The 15,577-nt window shown below is 40.9% G+C and overlaps 1 long non-coding RNA gene across 2 annotated transcripts in view; it reads left to right on the top strand.

Annotated features, from left to right (window-relative positions):
* Window positions 1–15,160, top strand: part of LOC115601217 — a 46,156-nt gene extending 30,996 nt beyond the window's left edge. Inside the window, exons 5-8 of one of the 2 annotated variants that reach the window (XR_003989264.1) lie at window positions 6,055–6,140; window positions 13,088–13,148; window positions 14,060–14,159; window positions 14,964–15,160. This is a non-coding gene — a long non-coding RNA (uncharacterized LOC115601217). The remainder of the gene's footprint in view (window positions 1–6,054; window positions 6,141–13,087; window positions 13,149–14,059; window positions 14,160–14,963) is intronic. The other variant, XR_003989265.1, reaches the window with a different exon arrangement.
* Window positions 15,161–15,577: the final 417 nt, after the last annotated feature.

Raw genomic sequence — 15,577 nt, 5'->3', positions numbered from 1 at the left:
TTTCAAAAGAGGTTCAACATAGCACCTAGAAAGAACTAGAGGACCCTGAAGGTTGAGTAATATAAAAGATATAAGATTTAAGTGTGAAGTTGAGGGAATGAAAATAAGAATTTCTGCAAGTCAGAATCCATTCTGTTCTGTTCTGTTCCATTCTGCTCTGCTCTGCTCTGTCCTGTCCTGTCCTGTCCTGTCCTGTTCTGCTCTGCTCTGTCCTCTCCTATTTTGTTCTGTCCTGTCCTATCCTGTCCTGTCCTATCCTGTTCTGTTCTGTTCAGTTCAGTTCTGTTCTTACTTGTGCGAAACAATAGAGGAAAAGACAGACCTGACATATGTATTCATTCTCAGTAAGACTAGCAGCTGCTAGTGTGACTTGCTTTGGAGAGACAGGTGAAACACTAATGAACGCATTGAGAAGGGGAAATAGGAATGCGATGGTGAAAGGTACTGGTCCTCACCTGGAATATCATGTGCTTTTAGTTCTCTGATCTGAACATGAATGCATCAGTGGGAAGGACATGAGGGTGTTCAGTGGAACAGGGACCTTGCTTTCTTTAGCTTAGCAAAGCAGAGACAGAGCAGGGCACAGCTGGCCCCTGAAACTGCATCCAGGCAAACATGCTGGTGAGGAGGGAGAACTCACTGGATAAAGAACAATATTGGCATACACGACACATGCTGGCCAGAAAGGCATTTATGGGTAGAGAGGGAACATAAATGATCTGAAAATGTCTAGTTTGCTGAATTTGGTGGTCTTTTCAAACCAAGTCATTTCCATTGGCATCAAGAGGCTCTGGAACAAACTTCCTGCAGAAGTAGCAAAGTAAGAAGCAAAGTAATCAAAAAGAGGAAACAGACCCCAGAAGTTCTTTGAAGTTCCTTATTTCCGAACCAGTGATTTGAGGCTTTGTCCAGAGCTTATTAAATTCTGCAGAATTCTCCATCAAGGCCAGCATTTAATACCTGTCCATATAACAGCCATCAGGGATCAGGAGGTTCTAAATATAGGTATTAAATAGTCCAGTGCTCTGTTATATTGGGTTTCCATTCCACTTGAAAATCCCTAAGACCTCTCCTTCCCTCACAACCCTACTTTTCAAACAGACACTTTTAACAGAGAATCAGGACTAATCCATAAACTAATTTTCATGTTTTCTAGGCCAATTGGCATAAATCATTGCCACCAAGCTGCTGACCAAAAGAAGCATGTGTTTAACAGATAATTTTTGTGAGAGACAGCAGTAGTTACAGTTTTTACAGAGCCACATAATTTTAGCCTCTAACAAATATTACAAGGAAGGCTTTATCCTATTTAGCCTTGAGTCATCTATGAAGAGCTTATTTTTACTGTGTTTTTCTCTGTTTACTCCCTTTTCTAATGTCATCACTGACATTCAAAAAAGTTTGTAGAGCACTGACATGTGGAATAATAAAGAGAAGATCAGTTTATAAACACAGGAAAAAATCCCTTTCCATTCATATGAAATATTTTCAAATAAAATAGTTTACTCTTACCAAGTTTGCTTTTGGGCTTTCCCAATTTAGATTTTATGAGCAGCCCCTTTCAATGTTTCAAAATTCATCTTCTGAGTACGTTTTAATTGAGATAAAATCTTTGAAAATCAAGTAAACTATGAATAAAATCTGAGGAATACAGGTTTAACTGATCTTTCTTTGCAAGCTCTGTGCAAGTCAGGATGCAGGATAGTCACTTCCTGACCTCAAAAAGCAATGAAACACTGTCCCAACATATATAGACTTAAATGCTCAGGTATAATGAATTGCAGCCTGATATTAAATCTGCACAATTTCCCAAGCTCCAGATATGCTGACCCAATCACATGGCCAATAAATAAAAAAGCAAAAACCCAACAAGTATTTCTCAAGAGAAAGCATCTATGTGCTATTTTAACTGTGCAGACAGGGTACAAGGTACCTCTTCATGATTAAAAGCTGTAATTCATTCTTTCAGGCTAGAATCTGACCGACACAATACACCAGATTTCATCCACAGAGTAAATTCATAAAATTTAAGACCAACAGGGACCATTAGATCATCTAGCAAACAACCCAGACTCTTGCATTTCACCCTGTAACTCCAATATTCAGCCCTAAAGCGAGTGCTTAGTTGAATCATATCTGTGCTCAAGGTATCCTGTCCCTGATAAAAGACCATGGACCTCATTAGTTCAGGAGATAAAACCACCCTTTGGATTTGAATCTCTAGGGCTGATAGCTTTCTGTTTTATGGCGTGACAGCCTTAACAAGTAAAACCTTCCATCAGCTCTGAGGTAACTGATGGGAAATGGTGGGGAACTGCCTGCACAAGCCCATGAATGCCAACCCCTGAGTTAACCCGTAGCTGGGGAACCCACAGAGTGTCCTGATCTTATCTCTGCCTGGGAGTTAAAAACGTTTAATGCAACACATGAAAATGAGAACTCCACACAACAGGACGAAGGCTGCTTGTTCGATGACCACAATTTGGGGAATATGCCTCGCATTCTGTAAGGGCAAGGGACATCATTAACCCTTTTTTTCCCCCAAAAATCTCTAATTAAGAATATCACTCAACTTTCTGTTTTAAAACAGTGTGTTCTCATGAGAGCTCCACAGGTTGTTTGAAATCTGGGCCTCTTCCCAGTATTTTTCAGCCAGTTTCCTGAGCTTGCTGACAGAGCTGTCTGGACGGCCACTGGCTCGCATTCCTTGCAGTCTCTGCTCCAAGCCAGCTTCTTTGGGCCCAATTTCAACAAATACAGACGGACCACCACAATCCAGAGCTCAATGTGGGACTGGCACCACATGCCTTTGAGATATTAAACATAAATCAGCTGTGGCGAACAGAGACAGATGTGGGCGTTAAGAGAACTGCCAGCTCTATATGCTAAATATGGAGTTTTGCATAGGGAATGCCAAAGATCGCAGGTCTTTCTTTAATGCAAATTCATCTGGAGGAGCAAGAACAGCAGCCAATTAAGCAACTTTCAATAGAAAGCAGGCACTTTCTATTGAATTTGCAGCTGGGAGGCCTGGGTTAAAGTGAAGGGGGGGACAATATCGCAATGTTGAGTTGCTTTGCTTGAGCCCCAGGAGAAGGAAGTCAATTTTGTGTTACAAGAGCTCACGCTGGGAAATCATCACTGCTGTGGACCCTGGTAGTCCTTGAAGGGTTTCTATGCCTCTGTCCTCTGAACTGGGAGAGTAATTACTCCTATGAGCTCTTGGAGGAGGCATGAAAGGAAACCTGTTTCCCAGAGTGCTGCCTGAATAGGTTGAGTACCATATGAGACTAAGAGTGACACAATGCACAGCATGGACTTGATCGTTTCTGGAGGTTTCACCAGCACAGGGAGCAATCCTAATTCCCAGCAGAAGCCACAGGGTGTCAGCTGAGGCTTTTGGGCACATGCTGTTGACTATCCGTCCTCATCACAAAAGCCTGCAGGAGTCAAACACAAATACAACCTTGTGTTTTAGGTCAAGCTGGTATTCCTGACATGCCACTGATTTAACTTCTAAAGCACTTCTCAATTTGTGATCTTTATTGTCAGGGGTGTCTTGCTCACATCTCGCCCTTGTGCACCTGTGAACACCAAGAGTTCAGGCTGGGCTATGCCATTAAATATACCACTCCTGGTGTGTCTCCTGGTAAAATGACACAAAAGTGCCGTAATAAATTGTGCCTAAATATAGTGCAGAACCAATATATATTTTTAATGCTGCTCATTTAATTTAGTTCATTTATTGACAGTGACAACAATACTAAAAAAGTCATCTGTGAACACACTGAACGTCTCATTTCTGAGTATTTATGCATGTGAATAACTTTTATGCCTGGGTCCCACTGAGGCTGCAGCTTTCTGGCATTGGAGAAACCTAAATGAAAGAGATTTAAGTTTATCAATAGAACTCAGTCTGAGATGCTGCCCATGTTGATAAGGTTGTGCTATGCATTTTGGTTCCAAGATACTCCAGCTGTGCTGTTTGATATCTCACCTGCCAGCTTCATCCTGTTTTAAAGAATGTTAGATGACAAAAAAGATTAGAAACTGCTTTCATTTCCAGAGCCTTAGCTAAAGCAGGGCAACAATATGCTTAGACAGAAAATGAAGCACTGAGTGTTTTATTCAGGAATCAAGACTTTCCACCAGGTTTTGTATGGGAAGTTTACATTGATTACAGACCAGAAACATCTTGTTAAAACTTCTGAACCAAAAATGGGTAGAGCAGCCAGTAGCTGGCACATTACAGGGGTGGACTCTCATGTTATCATCTTGTTATCCTGACATCAGGTGGCTTATAAACAAAAGAAATGCTGACACACTCTCCTGAGTGCCATTGCAGGCTGACAGTGCTCCTCAATCAGATCTCACTTGCTGGATTTCGCCTTGTAGTAAAGTATTATTACTGCAAAAGAAGTTGCAGCGAGTTAAGTTGACAGAGCTTTAGAAGAGATCCATCCGCATTTGTAGGATGGAGAACAGTCTTGCTTCATGGCAAACATTTCTGGTGTCTGGTGTCAGATTTATTGAAAAAGTGTTTCTGTCCATGTCAGCTCAAATCTTTCTCAGTGCAAAAGTTGGCATCACTACCAGTTGCTGCCAGGGAAGGAAAGCTGAGACATGAATGATTCAATAGGAGGGTGAATATTGATCCACTTTTTAATAAGATGGCAAGGTCACGGGATGGCAACCTTGTCCTTTGGGCTTCTGAAACCTCACTTATCCCCATGGGTGCCTTGGCTGGAAGCAAACAAGTCACCTTCAGGCTCAGTTACTGAGCATCAGAACTCATCTATGAAAACTGTTCATCCTCATCACAGAATTTCCAAATTCTCTGTCACATTTCTTCATTACAGCATAGAACTCAATGAGGTAGGAGAACTCGTGTGAAATGCATTTCCCCGCATAGACAGACAAAATAAAATTCTTCAGGCTTGAAGATGTGTTAATTTCTAAAAGGCATTCTACTACTTCCTCACCCATTTTCTCTCACTTCCAGAGGAATTTATCTGAAATATCCAAAACGAAGAATAGGAAGTACCCTACAGAGTATTAAAAAGGAGGTGCATTTTGGAACCCCCTTTCTGTAATTATTTTAACACTTGCATGGTTCTGCAGCTGTTATCTGTGACTCCCCTTTAGCAGTAATTTCTTGACTTCTCACCAAGTGAGCAAGAAAACATCAGGGGCTTGACTTTAATATCTCTTAGCAAAATACTTCTCTTATTTTTCAAAGACAGCAGCAACAAAGATATTTGTCCTCAGGAGAGCAAACTTGGTGTATGGGATACACTTTGCTTTCTGGGAGGGTATTGCTATACATTAGGGTGTTTCTGAGCTGGTAGGCATAATAAAAGCCACAATTTAACGCATGCCAATATTTTCCTTTGTGATACTGGGCTTATTTTAGATATTCAGTTTAGTATGGCTCTTATGATGCAGAATTACTATGATGAACAAAACTTGTTTTCCAATATCACTGTAAGCTTCTCACACATCCATTTAAAAGAAACCAAATCTTATAGCCAAAGACTGAAAAATAAGAGTACACAGGATGTTGCCAGGGTTCATTACAGAAGGTGAGCCCAGCAATAGTTTTTCTGAGGAAATAAATCTATTCTATTCTATTCTATTCTATTCTATTCTATTCTATTCTATTCTATTCTATTCTATTCTGTTCTGTTCTGTTCTGTTCTATTCTATTCATAATTCTATTTGCTGAGAGACATCACTTTGCACTGTTGGCAAGTTAGGAAGAGAGAGAAAGCAAATTTCTTTTTAATTAGAAAAGATGAAAGAGTGCAAGTGGCAGCTCCCTCTCTCCTTTCAATATTAGGAGAGCAGCAACTTTAAACTATCCCTGCTGCGGCCTTGTTATTGTACCTCTCTGCAGCCAGACTCTCAGCAGCAGAGACTCCATCTCCTCCCCTGAGCACAGTTATCCTGTTTTAGCTTTTAGTACGTTCCCTGAACTGAAATTTCCTTCCAATAGCATATGTATGAGACACAGAGAAGAATTGTAATATATCTGTCTGATTTCTTTCCTTACAGTGAAGATAAAGAGATACAGCTGAATTCTTTCCTCACTCCGCTAGCGGCAAAAAAGAAGATCTTGAAAAAAAATCCATTTTGAAGAGGTAATTGGTTGTTAGAGTATTGCTGCAGCTTTGTTGAAGCTGGGAAGAAAGACAAAATATCTCCACAAAAATAAAATCAGAAAAAAGAAAGTTTCTGAAGTTTTAGTTTTCCCCACTAGGACCATAAAAAATCAAGCTACGTCCTCAGAGACAGAAAACAGAAGCAATTTCCTTTGTCAGAAAGAAAGAAAAGGAGAGCAGATCTGTTACCTGCTTCCTGACAGCTACTTATCAGCTAAGCCTCTAAAAGGTACCTAGCATTAGCTTAGGGCAGTCTCAGACAAAACCCTCAGAATTAGCAGAGGTAACCCTGTGACAGCACAATTTCGCCACAACTCCTTTGTGCAGAGGCTGCAAAAAAGGGAATTAAGCAGATTTATAGAAAACTTGTTAGAATCTAGGCAGCTGAAAAATATGCAGAAAACTCAGAAAGATAAAGCCCTGTTTTCTCTTTTATTCTGTCTTCATTAATGCAGCTGGTGATGGATCATCCTCCTCTTCCTCCCACCTAATGCATTTCCAGGTGTGAGAGTGACACTGGGGGAACCTTTCCACGAATAAAAGGCTCTGACCACGCCCCTGGTTAAAAATAAAGTTATTGTGCTGGAGAATGACTGGGTTATTATGGTTTTGCCATGGTGGAAATAAAAAAAAGAAAAGAAAAAAAAAAGGAAAAAGATATAGATGAATTTGTAAAGTTATGCTACTTGTTTAAATAAGGATGCTGATGTGCGAATCCACTGCCTCACCACTGATAATCTGGTAAACTTTAAGGAGTGTTGGAATTAGGGATGAATTAGCAATAGAATTTGTTAAATTGATAACTTCTTTCTGGATTTCTGCTCATGGGAGACAAATTTCAAACATTATGATTATTTTTAAAGCAGTTTAGGAATCAAGTGCAAGTATTAGAGGGTTTTAGTCATATGATAGATCTTAGAAGGTAAGTCTCCTATGTAATTTAGTGATAGTTTCGGAAAACATTTCCTGCAACAGAGCTAATGGCAGTCTCAGAAATCCCAAATGTAGTAGTTTTCTCTGTCAGTAAAAGCTGAACCATGACCTATCTTGCTCTCTGTTACAATGCAATTAAATATAATATGTATGATATATACCATATATACATGTATGTATCATTTATAACATTAATAATATAAAATAGGTGTTTAGAATGTGCTTGCTTCTCCCCACTGATGAATTCATATCTATTAGCTGCAAACCTATGGAGAATAGATGAGGAATACTGTTCCGTACTCTAATTTTGGGTTTCTTTCTCTGCTTTGTACCATTTCAACACTGCTGCATAGTTTGGCTGCATTATTTCAGATCAAGTCATACAGCATTTTGGATTAAAAAGGCTAAGGAGTGATTTATATTAGCACAATTAGAAGCATTAGGGTGTGCCAAGAGATTATGATATGCCAAAAAGTCATAAACATTCAGTACAAAAACAAAATCTATGGTGATGATGCTGAAAGTCAGATTAAATATAGAAACCAGTTTGCTAGGAAAAATGAATGCAATTTTTTGACTGATTTATATGGAGACACAGGTGCTATAAGGAGATTTGTTATGCCAGATAAAAATAGAAGCCAGTTTTTGGGGGTTAATAAGGTCTCATAGATTGAAATCCCCATCAGGGATTTAACCATTGCACTTTGGTTCAACATTGAGCCAGTGTGACTGAATTACTAACAACTGCTAATGAAAAACTTAGTGAATCTCATGGATAATTTGTAAGGTCTGAATCTTGGATCATTATTAATTCCCAGCCACTTCGTTATCACCAGATTTGAGGCTAAACTTCTAATTTTTGTCTTTTGGTTGAAGTTGTAGAAAATTAATTATCTCCTTTAATCCTGTAAAAATCAACAACACAGAAGAGGCTCTTCCTTTACCTGTGCTCGATGGGCCTCTCAGCTTGTAAATCAATGCTCTTTGAGCTCTCAGTTTTACCCTTTCCAGGTTTTAACCCTCTTGCATTTATAAAGAACACTCTTCTTGAATGAGATTCCTTGCTTTCTAGAGTTTGTTTCTGTCTTCAGTGTTTTCAGCTGTTGCTGGTTTTACTAGTGGGTATAATGGGTGTTAAATTCACCATGAGCACGATATTTCCAGTTTGAGCTGCCTTTGGTTAACTGACACTCCAGTAATTCAAAATGCTCGTGGCTGTTGCACCTAGCAGACCTTTGGCAGCTTGTGTTGGCTGCCCATTTTTCTTGGGAGCATTCATGGGGAAAGGAATTTTATGTTCACTAAAGCCCCTGATGGTGAAAAATAAAACACAGTTCAATACAAACCCTCTGAGAGGTCAAGAGGGCAGCAAGAAAAGTCCTGACATGATTGTCCTTCAGAACGTCTCTGTGCAAGTCGTAAATAAGTGCTCTGTTTCTCTGCATCTCTGAACCTAACAATTCACAGACTGCTCGGAAATTGGGTAAGTGGGGCTTTTTTTGGTTGGGTTTTTTTTTTTTGTTGTTGTTGGGTTTGGGTTTTTTTACACAAACTTGAGTAACCGCTTTTAAATGTATGGTTGGAAAATCTGGCTTGCACAGCAGACCTCACATTCATTCTCCCAGTGAAATTCAATCTTCTTGGTTTATTTCATTTTACCTAAGACACTGAAGGAGTGAAGGAAAAATGGTTTTGGAGTAGATAAATCTCTTTCCATCCATGTCTATGGTTTCTTTACAGAAAATCTTGGGGTTTTCTTTTCTTTTTTCTTTCAGCTGTAATTCAGATTGTCTGGTTTCTACTCTCTATTTCCCACTGAACACTAGGCAAAGGCTCCTTTGCAAGGAGCTGGCCGCTGGATGTGCGATTTCCTACGGCCGTGACTGGATGTCTTTGCTTGCTCTATTTGATAAGTGATCCAGACAGCCAGGAACGATTTACTGCAAGTCTCCATTTGCCCTTGTGCTAGGATTACAATCTGGGAGGTTTTTTAACAAGCATTCTCAGCCCCCATTTTTAATCAGTCTTTCACCCGGATGGCCAAGAAAAAGTTGTAAAGTCAGAAGAAACGCTGGCATCTGTTCTGTGACTCGGAACAGAGCAGAGGTTGTCTCCCATTTTCTGCAAACTCTAATTTTTTTTGTTGACCACACACAAATGGTTCTAATCAGCTTCCAAAAGGCCCTTGCTGGCATTTTAAGATGTTTGCTCTTTGCATTCTTCTCTACATCCCCCTTTCCTTTCTCATCTGAAAGCAAGGGGGATGTTGAAAAAATGGACAATTTTTTTCTTCTTTTTTTTTTTTTTCCTGAGCAATTTTGGTTTTCCATTAGCTGAACACTTCTATTGAAGGGTGTTGTGCAATGAAAGCACAACGGATATGGAAACCTCTTTATTATGCTTGGAATGTCAATTTGGACATTTGTTTTAGTTGGACCATGCGAAACACGGTCATGGCAAGAACAAGCCAGCAGTTTGCTTCTTTAATGACCCTTCCTCCACTAATGGGGCTCAGGCTGTCAAGCAGTGATGCATGTTCCTCGATCACAGGTGAATTCAGGTGCTTGTCCATCTGGGGCCAGCTGGAAGCTGACAATGCCCTTGTCAATCAGCTACCCAAGAAGCATGATTGGTGATGCCTCTTCGAATGGAGCATCCTTCAATCACGCCACCAGAAGAAGCAGCTTAAGGCCTTTTTTGCCTCTAATGGCACTGAGCTGTTGAAGGTGGAGAGAAAAATTGAAAACTCCTCCGGAAGGAGAAAAAGAAAGATGTTTGTTGGCATGAGAACTATTGTGACTTCCAGTAGTGAAAGGGCACAGAGCTTGATGAGAAATAGAGAGCAAGGAAAAGAAGAGGATATAATGCCCAGCAACTGAGCATATACTTCTCTTCCAAAAGATTTTCTTCTCTGCTATAATATTGACAGTGAAATATACTCCTTTATATAAACAAAAATAACCCCCAAAAAATGAGCCTTTGGCATAGGCCAGCAAAATCACACATTCTGAACAGGGCCAGGCCAAGATGGAAAATTACTCAGTCTATTTTTCCTAAAATCTACCATATTTCTCCACTCTCCTTTTTCTTTTTTTATTTCTTTCTCCCCAGCTTGAACGTGTATGCAAGATGCTCAGATTTTGCAGGTATGCTTCATATTGGGTGAAGACACAGTGAAGTCCAAGGGGTCTTGTTTTGGCTTGAGGAACGCATATTTTAGGTGACAAACACCTCCAGAGAAAGGATTCACCATCCCTCAGTGGCCTGGGAAGAATTTCCACAGATGGCCCTTGTGGATATCGCAGCCTCCATGCCAAAGTTCTTGGTTTCCTGAAGTAATTTTCAGTGGAAAGATCATTGGTTGCAGCAGGCTTTCGATTAGAACTTACTCATGAGCTTCTATTGAAGCTGATAAAGTTCAGTCATTAATTCATAGAACTGATCAAAAGGTGTCCTCTATTTATCAGCTTTAGCAAACCTGTCTGTCAGGTTTTCCCCTTTCACACAATTTTTTTCCATCTTAGATGTGACTTGGGATTAATCAAATATTAGTTGTCAGGATGGTGGCGGGGCATACTGGTGCCCATCTACCACCATTGAGACCACCCAGCCCTGGGAATGGGCAGGCATCTCTATCTCCATTATATTTCTCCTCCTTTAGGCACCCATGTGATTTTTAGCTTGGGTGAACTCAGGTCTGTGAGGCAATGGGCAGGTGACAAATGGAAATGGTGACATATCTGGGAATGCCATAAAACCTGATCAGACGAGCTGAGGTGTCCGAAACAACTGGTGTACACAGAATAATGGAAAACTGAAACTTTGCCCAAGAAAAAAAGTCTTTAATATCTACATTCTACTGGCAAAGTCAAACAATTTTATTTTTTTCCTCTCTTCCTCAATGCCAGCTATTCAGTAACAGCAACGTAGGCAGCATGACAATGTAATGCTCTGGTTTCATTATTTTGAACTAATTTTGCTTTGCTATTTTTAACTACTGTAAATGCTACTGCCACAGGGAATAGGTAGAATTATTTTGCCATTTTAGCAGACTGGAAAGAAATTGAATGAACTTTTGCATACAGTGGGATGTTACTCTTGCCAACTCTTAAATGAAATAGGTTTGCCTGTGTTATTATAGGACCATAATAATGTAATTATGTAGCACCAGCAGAGTGTATTACATCTCTGTAGTAGCCTGACATTAATCTGTGCAGTAGCTAAATATTATCTCCATTTCACAGACTAGGAAAATAAGGAGATGAGTAAATATTTGGGATCATAAAGAACATTAGTGCTACAGTGCAGCTGGGAAGAGGAAAAGCGTATTCCCTGTGAGGCTAAAAGAAAAGCCCCAGGGAAGCTCTACTGCCTTATGCAATTTTTAAGGTAAAATACTCCCTTGTCTTTTATTTTTTTTGACTTGACACAGGCGTATCAGCCCGCTTCAGATCTTTCACAGGGGTAATACTGGCCATGCACTGTAGGAAGCATATGGTCAGCAAGACCTTCATACGCATGATAAGACTCCTGAAAAGCTGTCCTTTACTCCCCCCAAATTCACATCCCATCTTCAGGGACACTCTCTTCACTCCGCAAAGGCAGCCACCTTTCTTGAAAAGCCTGTGTGTGTGAACCCTAATCAGCCTTATGGACTTTGGATAAATGTTCTCGTGAGCATTTCCACAGCCAAATTGCATCTTCCCTTTCTTTCCTAGACATTAATCAGTGGGAGAGTTTGCAAAGTGAACTGAATGCCAGCAGCCTGGTCTATTGGTCCTGGTGGAAGGACATGGATAGGAATTTCTTGCAGGTTCACTCATGTGTGAAACAGCCTGTGTAGATGTATGATTTGTCATTTCCTCATTCCTGGAGGCCCGCTCTTCTCCAGCATCCATGTATGAGGCCATTTCTATTAATAGTTCTCAGGCTTTGCATTTCCTGCATCCAAAGCACTAATGAAAACTCCTTCCTGGTACTCCTCCAGGGGAAAGGCAGTTTCCTCTGTCTCCCCATCCCTATCTGTACATCTGACCTTCTGGGCATTTCTGTCCTATGGCAGATTTACATGAAACATCTGTCATTTCTTGTTGGGTAGGTATTTTACAGGGTAAAACTGCAGGCTGACTCAGGACAATAAGTGCTTCTCTCTGCCCAGATGACTATTCCTATTCTCTGAAAGGGAAACAGCAATCAGACCTTTTGCCCTGGTTGACTTATCATACTGCTGCTTCTGCCCAAGTCAGGCTTCCTCTAGAGTCTGTTAAGTGAAATCCTTCGTCCTGCATAATTATAACTCCATCCTGATGCTGCTTTGGCAGCTCAAAGAATGTGAGCTGGGGATTTTGGTCTCTGCAGATGTTGATATGGGAATCACTTGGCAAGGATATAAGTTTGAAATATGTCCTACCTATGTACAGTTCCTTACTTAGCAACAGAGCATTTTTCTATGGCTCTATTCCTTTGCCATAGAAACTTTCTCAATATAGAAGGCAGGTACTGATCAACTGTCTTCTCCAGGCAATGTACACCAAAGCTACAATGTGGGCCAGAAGCGCAAGATCCAACATTTTCTTGGGAGTTGTACTGTTGCACATGTCACATTACAAACCAAGGGCTGTGCCACCAGCACTGCTCAAGTTAAACATTAATACTCTAATGCAAACAAAATTTTGTCTTCTTGACCCCAAAAGAGGTTTCTAGAGCTGGTTCAGGTGATGCAAGAGTTAATCTTCCCTATCCCCAACCTCCTTGTGAAGAGATTGTCATGTCTCTGTGGACCCTCTAGGGGGAATTGCACAGCTCAGGATGAATCCTCATCACATCTCAGCCCCATGGCCTCCCAATGATACTGAAACATCCCATTCGTGTTGTTGGCAAGCAAAGGGACCAAGCTGCTACCCAAGCCAGGCCAATGACTGTACTAAGGGGGATGCCATCAAATCCTGGGAAAGGAGCAATTCACAAATAATTTTTGGTTTCCATTCATTTAGGAACCAGGGGGAAAGAGTGGGGATGTGTGCTGAGAGTGTGATGAAGTCTGACACTTTTGAGGTAAATGGAGTAACAATTTTTTGGGAGGTACATTTCCTATTTTTGCTAACTTTGTATTTTCTGCACTGAATGTGATACCTAAAATACCAGCAGCAACATTTGGTTTCCATTCCCCCAAAGAGACATTTGTCTCCAGACTAATAAATCTGAATCTGAATGTGCAACCTGGTAAAAAAAAACTGGTGCCAACATGACCTGTTTATGTCTCCCATGTCTCAGTTTTCCTGTTTGAGGAACAAACCCTCTGTTATAAGGTTTTGTAGGGTTTTAAAATGACAGGATCTGGATCAGTTAGGGGCTCCAAATCAATACACCCACTGAACCAGACAAAAAAAGACACATGCAAGGAACTATTTCTTGTATAAATGAAAGTATTTTTACAAAGGATCTGTCACCAAGATGATTTGGATGGTTTTGCCTCAGCAAAATGTTGACCGTTGAACTCTTTTCTCTTGAAAAGAAATACCTCAACAGCAACTAGTTAAATATTGTGATTTCATATGGCGCCTTTATTTACAATGTGGCATTATCTTTAACAGCATCTATTTATAATGATCTCTATGAGATAATAAACAGTGCTATCCTATTAACAGGGACCTCAGGGTTCAGCCAACAGCAAGCGGAGCCTGCCAAAAGAGCTAGGTGGCCTTCTGTGCAGCACAGCTGATGGTATTTTTTATGTCCCTATATTGCTGTGTTCCTACTCAAATAAATATGCATTAAAGGTGAGAAAAGAAGTTTATTGATGTGTGTGCAACCCCATGACCATTTGGGGTACTCCAGAAGGGGAATGGTACCACTGACTCTTTCCCACCAGGCAGCTCCATAAGCGTAAACCAGTAAGGAAACTTAGATATTTAATGAGAAAAAGACACATACTATTTTCCTGAGAAAGCTCTTCTCCCCTGTAGCCACGCAGCAGAGAGGAACCATAGTCCTTCATCTTCCCCATCGCAAGTCGGGGAGATTTTGGCACTGAGAAGACCGAGGATGAGCTCTATCACATCACAGGTCAGGTCCATCCCAGCTGAAAGGGTGTTTCAGAGTGGATCGGGCCCCTGGGTCAGTGCCTGAGACAGATGGAGACATGGGTTGGAAACCTGTTTGCATCAGACAGCAACCCCTGTGTTAAGCTGAGCAGAGGGTTCCTTCCTTAGGCTGCCCTCACAAACAAGTCCCTTTTCATGCAAACGCCTGTCCAGAAAGCTCAGTGCCCCCCACCAGGAAAACGCCATCCTGTTCCAGTGCCCGACAGATGGCATATCCCACCAGAAAGCTTTCCACTCCTTTCATCACATTATTTATTGCTTTGTTCCCTTTGCGGTGAAAGAGATGGCTTTACCCAACATCTTCCATTTTCAAAGCCAAACAAGCCACTATAAATGCCTCCTGTCACTGTTGGAGTTTATGCATGTTACGCGTTTGACATGAACCATGGCTAAATGTGGCTATAAGCAGTAATTATGTGACTGTATTGCGTAGGAGGTGGTGTTTTAATTAAAGCCCTAATTCAGCCATGGACAAGCCCCTTGGATCTACTGCTCTTTGCAGTCAACAAATCCAAACCTTCAGGAAACCTCCCTATATCACAGCACCATCCTTAATATCGAGGTCATCTGGGAAGCAAGACACAAGCAACCCACTGAAATGCAGGTCATGCTGTAATGGTTAGAAATTTCCAGCCTGAATTTATGGGCAATAGTTTATCCTGAAGGAGGTCCAGCGACAGCAAGGGTAGTGATGAGACAAAGCAGCCTGGGGAGGACGTTGCAGACACAGGGCACAGGAAGGATTATGTTCCATATTTCTTTTCAGAGATAACATGGATGACAAGTTCCAAATGGCCACTTAGAAGTAAAATCCCTGTCTGCAAAAATCTCTGCATAAACAGCCTTTGAGTCCTCAGCATGGGATGTCTATCACAATGTATGACTATCTGAAGATCTGCCTGCTAAGACCTTGCTGAATGACACAGTGTTTCTGATACTCAATAAAAAGTTAATTTCTGAATACCTTCAGTTCTTGATGATACCGTGGTCCTTTTCTCAAGAGGATGTGTATGAATATTGATATATTATATATTAATCACATTTTCCAAACTCTTTTTCAAGATGAGTTCAGTTCTCTCTATCTCTGTAGTGGAAATGCATAAAAAAAATATAAAACCTCACTTCTCAGTTGTACTTCTCAGTTGCATGAATGAAAGCAAGCTGGGAAGGGTGGCCAGCTCAAGCACTTCATCTCAGGGGTAGCTGAACGGGTGTGATGAAACGTGTTCCAATTCCAGGGGGTTCAGACTAGGCCTTGGGAACCCATGAAGCACGAGATGTTAAGATGAGGACTTTTTAAGGTGGGCTTAAGAGGGATTTATGACCCTGGAGACTTCACTAAGCCTTTCCATAGGTTTCCCTGCAGTTCACATAACAACA

Source organism: Strigops habroptila, chromosome Z, assembly GCF_004027225.2.
Source record: "Strigops habroptila isolate Jane chromosome Z, bStrHab1.2.pri, whole genome shotgun sequence".
NCBI classification, from domain to species: domain Eukaryota; kingdom Metazoa; phylum Chordata; class Aves; order Psittaciformes; family Psittacidae; genus Strigops; species Strigops habroptila.
The sequence above is the reverse complement of the archived record's forward strand: the minus strand, read 5'-3'. Positions and strand labels throughout refer to the sequence as shown.